Source organism: Stenella coeruleoalba (genome assembly GCF_951394435.1).
Source record: "Stenella coeruleoalba genome assembly, chromosome: 4".
In the NCBI taxonomy this organism is placed as follows: Eukaryota; Metazoa; Chordata; class Mammalia; order Artiodactyla; family Delphinidae; genus Stenella; species Stenella coeruleoalba.
The window spans coordinates 149,332,178-149,338,177 of NC_137149.1; positions in this window are offsets into that span (position 1 = coordinate 149,332,178).

A 6,000-nucleotide genomic window follows, 5' to 3' on the forward strand; every position below is an offset into this window, starting at 1 on the left:
ATATACTTTAACGCAAAGAAATCTCACGGTAAGAACCTCAGACATTAGAGCAGGTGAAAAGAGGAGACCATATGGCTACAGGCAATGCTTTGTGGTAATCTCTTCTAAACTCTTCACGGGTCCTCAAGCACATAACTCTGTGTACCCATGGGTTACAGAGAGAAAATGCTAGAGGCAAAGCTGCCTGATGTCCATGCTTAGAAGACAAGAATCATGCCCAATCCTGGGCCGAACGAAACCCTCCAAACCATCCAACCTGTAGAAGTAAAAATACTGAAAACGTGGGAGACAAAATAACATTTTTTTCTCAGATATGTCCTAAAAGAATATTAAAGGAATATCAAAAATAACTTGACTGTCAAAATAAAAACCCATGTCTCTGGTTCTTTTCTTGGCCTAAGATTAGGGGGTAGAGAGTGAGCCTGTGAGATGGAGCGAAGGGAAGAATTAGCAAGAGCTGGTGTTGGGCGTAATTCAGAAAGTGAGGGGAATTTACTTTATTCCTTCAGCCACACAGCATTGGTTTCAAGCAAAAGGCCACCTGTAATCTGCTGAGGAGTGGTCCATTTCCTTCTCTCACATAACCCTCAAATCTTAGAACTGCCACAATCCCCACTCTACTCTCCAGCCCAACTGTTCCCATTTTTCTTACTCAACAGTTAGAGATGGTGGCAGACATGGAAACACAAAGCCAGGAGGGGACTTCTCATGGATAAATGCCCCAGCATCCTGTTTTTCAGAAGATGATTCTGAAAACACCCCACACCCTTCTGGGACCATCCAAGCGGAATCCCCACTTGTCTACAGCCTTGACCTCCATAAGGAATCCTGATTTTGGTTTTTCCTCCCTCCCTGCCTGTCTCATCACCTCACCTCCTCCTGGGACCAGTTCCCAAAGAAACTCCCTCTGCTCAAGCCCTTGCCTCAGGCTCTGCTTTGGAGAAAACCAAAGCAATATGCAGATCTCTTATTCATCATTTAGGAACGAAATAGTTACCTTTGTTTTTCAAAATCTTTTTCCTCTCCAAGCAAAGAAAGTTCTGTAAACATAGCAGCCATTCAGCAATCCATTTCCATTCATTTACTTGGTATGGTGAATTGCCTTTTGTTGTATGAAGTAGCCTTTCTTTGTTGCTTTGTTGTTGTTGATGTTTTGTTTGATTCCCATAGATGGGCATCTCAAGAGAATTAAAACCCCTTACCTGGGTGCTTCCCTGGTGGTCTAGTGGTTAAGACTCTGCACTTCCAGTGCAGGGGGTGTGGGTTTAATCCCCGGTCAGGGAACTAAGAGCCTACATGCCCTGCAGTGTGGCCAAAAAATTAAAAATTTTAAAATTAAAAAAAAACACTTTACCTGGAATTTAAACTTCGTTATAAAAGTAGGAGCTTTGCAAAGTCTTTTGGTAAAACTCTGCAACAGCCATCAACACGTAATATTTGCTCAGTTGTAACTTTTACGGCAGACCCATAAGAAGCAGAAAAGAAACGCTTAGGACACGAATTTCAAGGGAAGGGGTACTCAGGTTGCGAATTATGGCTCAATTAAGGGACTATTTCTTTCCTCTGTGTGGATTTAGGATGACTAGCGTCATCAAGAAACAATGCAGAAGGCTGTAATTAAGAAAAGAGATTTGGGGGGCCTTAAGAATCACAATTTGGGAGACATAGATTCAGGTAAAACCAAAAAAGTGTTCTGGGGAAGAGAAAGAGTCAGGAAGACAAAAAGCCATGAGGTTGTTAAAGCTGCCTGGTGAGAGCTGTGATGGGCTCCAGCTTGAGCCAGGAAACATTTGCCTTCAAGGATCATGAGTTGTTTTAGGGCAGGGATCTGCTAAGAAGACAGACCGTCATGAGTTATTTCAGGGTAACAGTCTGAGAAGTATCTCGAGTTTCTGGCAGACATTCTGGATGCCTTCTTTGGACAGTAAGTGGTCAAAAGGTCAGATTTCATCTAGGCTAATGTGCACAGGTCACACTTCCTTCCTGGCCTCCTGGCTCCATTTTGGAGAGCTCTCTTAACAATACCAACTCCATTTTTATTTTCCCTCCTTTGATTGAGAGCTTCCATTAGAAGCACTGATGGTGAACCATTTGGTTCTTTGGCAACAGTATCAACTCCCTTGCTTCCGGGAAGGCTCGTTCTCAGAAAGCATGCCCCACTGAGGGGTGAAGAGGTGGCTGCGTGAAAGGTATGCCCTTTGAGGGTTTATGGCCCCATAGGAGCAGCACGAAGCCATCCAGGAAGCGAGTCTTCGAAATAGGCATGTATCTTCATCGGGAGGGGTCTTAGAGGAGTGGTTAGTCATCTCAAGACCTCAAGCTACCATTATTCCTGTGGAAGGTATCATAGCACAACAGCAAAAGATACAAAGCATACACTGTTTAAAACAGCAAAGGGAGAACGAATCAGAAGCACGATTAGAATCACTAGTTGCGATCCGGATCGCAATGAGGCCCCGAGTCCAGAGCGGAGCCAGCTGATTCTAGATGTCAAGGTCAAAGCATGTTTTGCAAGGTCTCTGATGCTGTCATCAGGTGTTTAGGTAAACTTTCTGAGTGGCTCAGATACAGAAGGTACAAAGATTGTCTATACAGACATGATGTTATGGTGGTTTCTCTGAGGTTTATATCAAGTTGTCCAATTTTAGTTCCCATGACTTTGGAAAAAGGGCAGTTTTAGTTCTCAGTGATTCCAAGTGTTCAAAAAATGGGAGAGGAACTGAAAATGTTAGTTTGGAGAATTATAGCCAGATATTGGAGGAAACCAGAAGAATTCAGGATCTAGTCCAGTTTACAGATAAATAACAAAACCTCACAGACAACTGAGTACTGGAACCTAATATCCACAAAGGTGTATTACTGAAACATAATTTTTCTCTCTCAGAACACCCTCATTTCTACCAAAGAGAGTCAAATTAAGACTAACGTGTTTGCAAAATGTCTGGTTTCAGAAAACTTGATCTGATTATTTATATACATGTAACAACAATAACGATTGACCATACAGGCTTTTTAAAACAGGATTTGCTGGAACTTTTCGTAAGGAATCTCAGATTGAATTTTTTTTTTTTTTTTGACCATGCCCCATGGCTTGCAGGATCTTAGTTCCCTGACCAGGGATGGAACCCAGGCCACAGCAGTGAAAGCACCAAGTCCTAACCACTGCACCACCAGGGAATCCCAGATTGAACTTTTAAAGACCTCTCAGGGCAAGGAAAGACAAGCAAAGGATGGCTATCAGACTTTGCCTGCAGTACCTACAGATATGGGTGAATTCTTCTCTTCTTGAGGTCCCCAAAATGTCTTGAGTTTTCTGCACCTTCCAGGAAGTTACCTTCCTTACTAAGCTGGTTATGCTGCTGGGAACCATGTAACCAAGGTACCAAGTGAATATTTCCAAGAGTCTTATTGGCTCTATAAAGTCAATCTTAGTTCTTTAAAGCTCTCTGGTCACATCTGAGTCTGTTTCTCTCAAATATGACACTCCAGTCAAAGCCTTGGTAATATAACACTTCCAATAGTGTCCTGTAATAAGGAGAACAGATTCTTATTGAACTTATGCAAGTAACTATGTTGAAATAAAAATAAAAATACTAAGAGTTTCCGAATTCTGGAGGAATCGGGTAGGGAGAATAAGATAAATATTTCATCTTTGTTTACAAAGGTATACTTTACCAAATTGCTGCAAGTCATAGACAGCTTGAGAGAGGAGGTTTCTTTAACCCTGGAAGAGCAAAACATAAATGAACCAGCAAGGTTTAAAAAAAAAAGTCATAAATATTGTAATCATCCCCATCAGTTCATTCAGTCCCATGGAATAAATTCTTGGCCTTTATCTTTTGTTAACAGTTATATGAAGTCATCAGTTTCTTCATTAGAGTTTCATAAATTCTTTCCCAGTTCAATGGTATGATCTGAAAGTTCATTAGAAAACTGTACTCTAGATTAAGTGTCAGAGTCCTTGAATCTGTCTGAAGATGAAACATGTTTGTAAAAGCATCAATGTAAAACAATAACTGTCTAGAAATGACAAAAAACTTAAAATGACATGGTTAAAGAGCTGAGTACAATGCAATTGACAAAGGAAATTAGGTTATTTCCTCTGTGGTATACAACATTTTAAGACAATACATAGAATTGGCTGATAACATTTACCAGAAATATCAAATTTCTAGGAACTTCACAGTTTCTGAAACACTTATATGCCAATAAAGAAATCTTAGCCTTTCTTGCCCATGTACTTTAACATATCAAATAAACTTAATTAATGACCCTTTTTTATAAGGAGAGAGAACAAATCTTTGAGATATTTCAGGGGCCCTCTGAAACATACCTCAAAGTTAGTTCTAAGTAAAAAGAACAGAATTTGATTTGGAGAAGTTTGTCAAAAATATCAAAAAATTTAAAACACTTGTTCAAATTGGATCAGGGGTCACTGTGAAACAATGCTTAGTTATTCATTTAACCAAGATAACAATTAAAGATGCCACAGGCAAATATAGATGGTTATATAGTTGTAAAAATCTTTGTTTTTCCAGACAGATTGCATTAAAAGTAAAGAAAACCTTTGTTTACAATTCATCATTAAGACCAGAACAATAATCTAAGAAAACTTTGTCTTTTAACGGAGAGAAAAAACCAAACTTTAATTTTTCACCAGCTTACTTTTGTTATTAAAACTCATTTACTAAATTAAAGTTATTCTGATTTTATCCAGATTGGCCACTCATAAAATTCCTTTCTAAAGATTCCTTTTTTGGGCTTCCCTGGTGGCACAGTGGTTAAGAATCCACCTGCCAATGCAGGGGACACGGGTTCGAGCCCTGGTCCAGGAAGATCCCATATGCCACGGAGCAACTAAGCCCGTGCGCCACAACTACTGAGCCTGCGCTCTGGAGCCCGAGAGCCAGAACTACTGAGCCCACGTGCCACAACTACTGAAGCCCGCGCGCCTAGAGCCCGGGCTCCGCAGCAAGAGAAGCCACAGAAATGAGAAGCCCGTGTACCGCAATGAAGAGTAGCCCCGCTCGCCGCAACTGGAGGAAGCCTGCACGCAGCAGCGAAGACCCAACGCAGCCAACAATAAATAAATAAATGTAGAAAAAATATATAGATTCCTTTTTTAAAAACCTCTTACAACCTTCTAATTCCATTTTATTTGCCCCTTGTTTTCTTTCTCATTTACAAATAACCAGCTTTAGGACAAAATCACTTTTTTTCCCTTAACAAATGCTCTTCCATTCTTTATACCTTTTTTAAAAAGTTTCCTTTCATTCAAAGATGCTTTCCTTATAATTTGAGGAGTTTTAATTACATATATTAAGTAGAATTCTTAATACTTTGAAACCCTAAATTTTTTTTAGTAAAAATAAAGAACTAAACAATTGTGAATTGTATTAATGTTACGTGGCTTGGCATACTTATAAATACATTTTATAATTTTTAAAAGGATGTGCTAATTTATAGGACAATCTTTTAATAAGGCACAAGATATACACATTTACTTATAGACCCAATAGTTTTAGTCTATCTGAAAAAGAGGTCAAAAGTAGGTAAACTTAGACTTGTTTAGCAATAAAGCTTTCAGTATTTTGACTTTTAGCAAACCTAGGTACAATAAAAGTATTATACTTAATGCTGATAGCTCTAACGACATGTCTGTATCAATTAAACCAGCCAACTTTAACAAGTTTTACACCAAATGTTAATTTAATACCAGATATTTCCCAGACCACATGAACCTGAAATTCATTTGGGCTAGTTTCTATTATATTTCTGAGAATTTATGTAAGTACTTAATTTTCTTTAAGTCAATTAAATAGAACTCTTTACAGATTAATTTTGGTTATACCATCTAGAGGTAGAAAAAAATACCATATCTAAAATGTACATATCTCGACATACAAAGTGATAGACACAGACACAGACAGAGATCTCACAGCTTTCTTTTTAAAACTTTAGCCAGGGAATTCCAGTGGCGGTCCAGTGGTTAGGACTCAG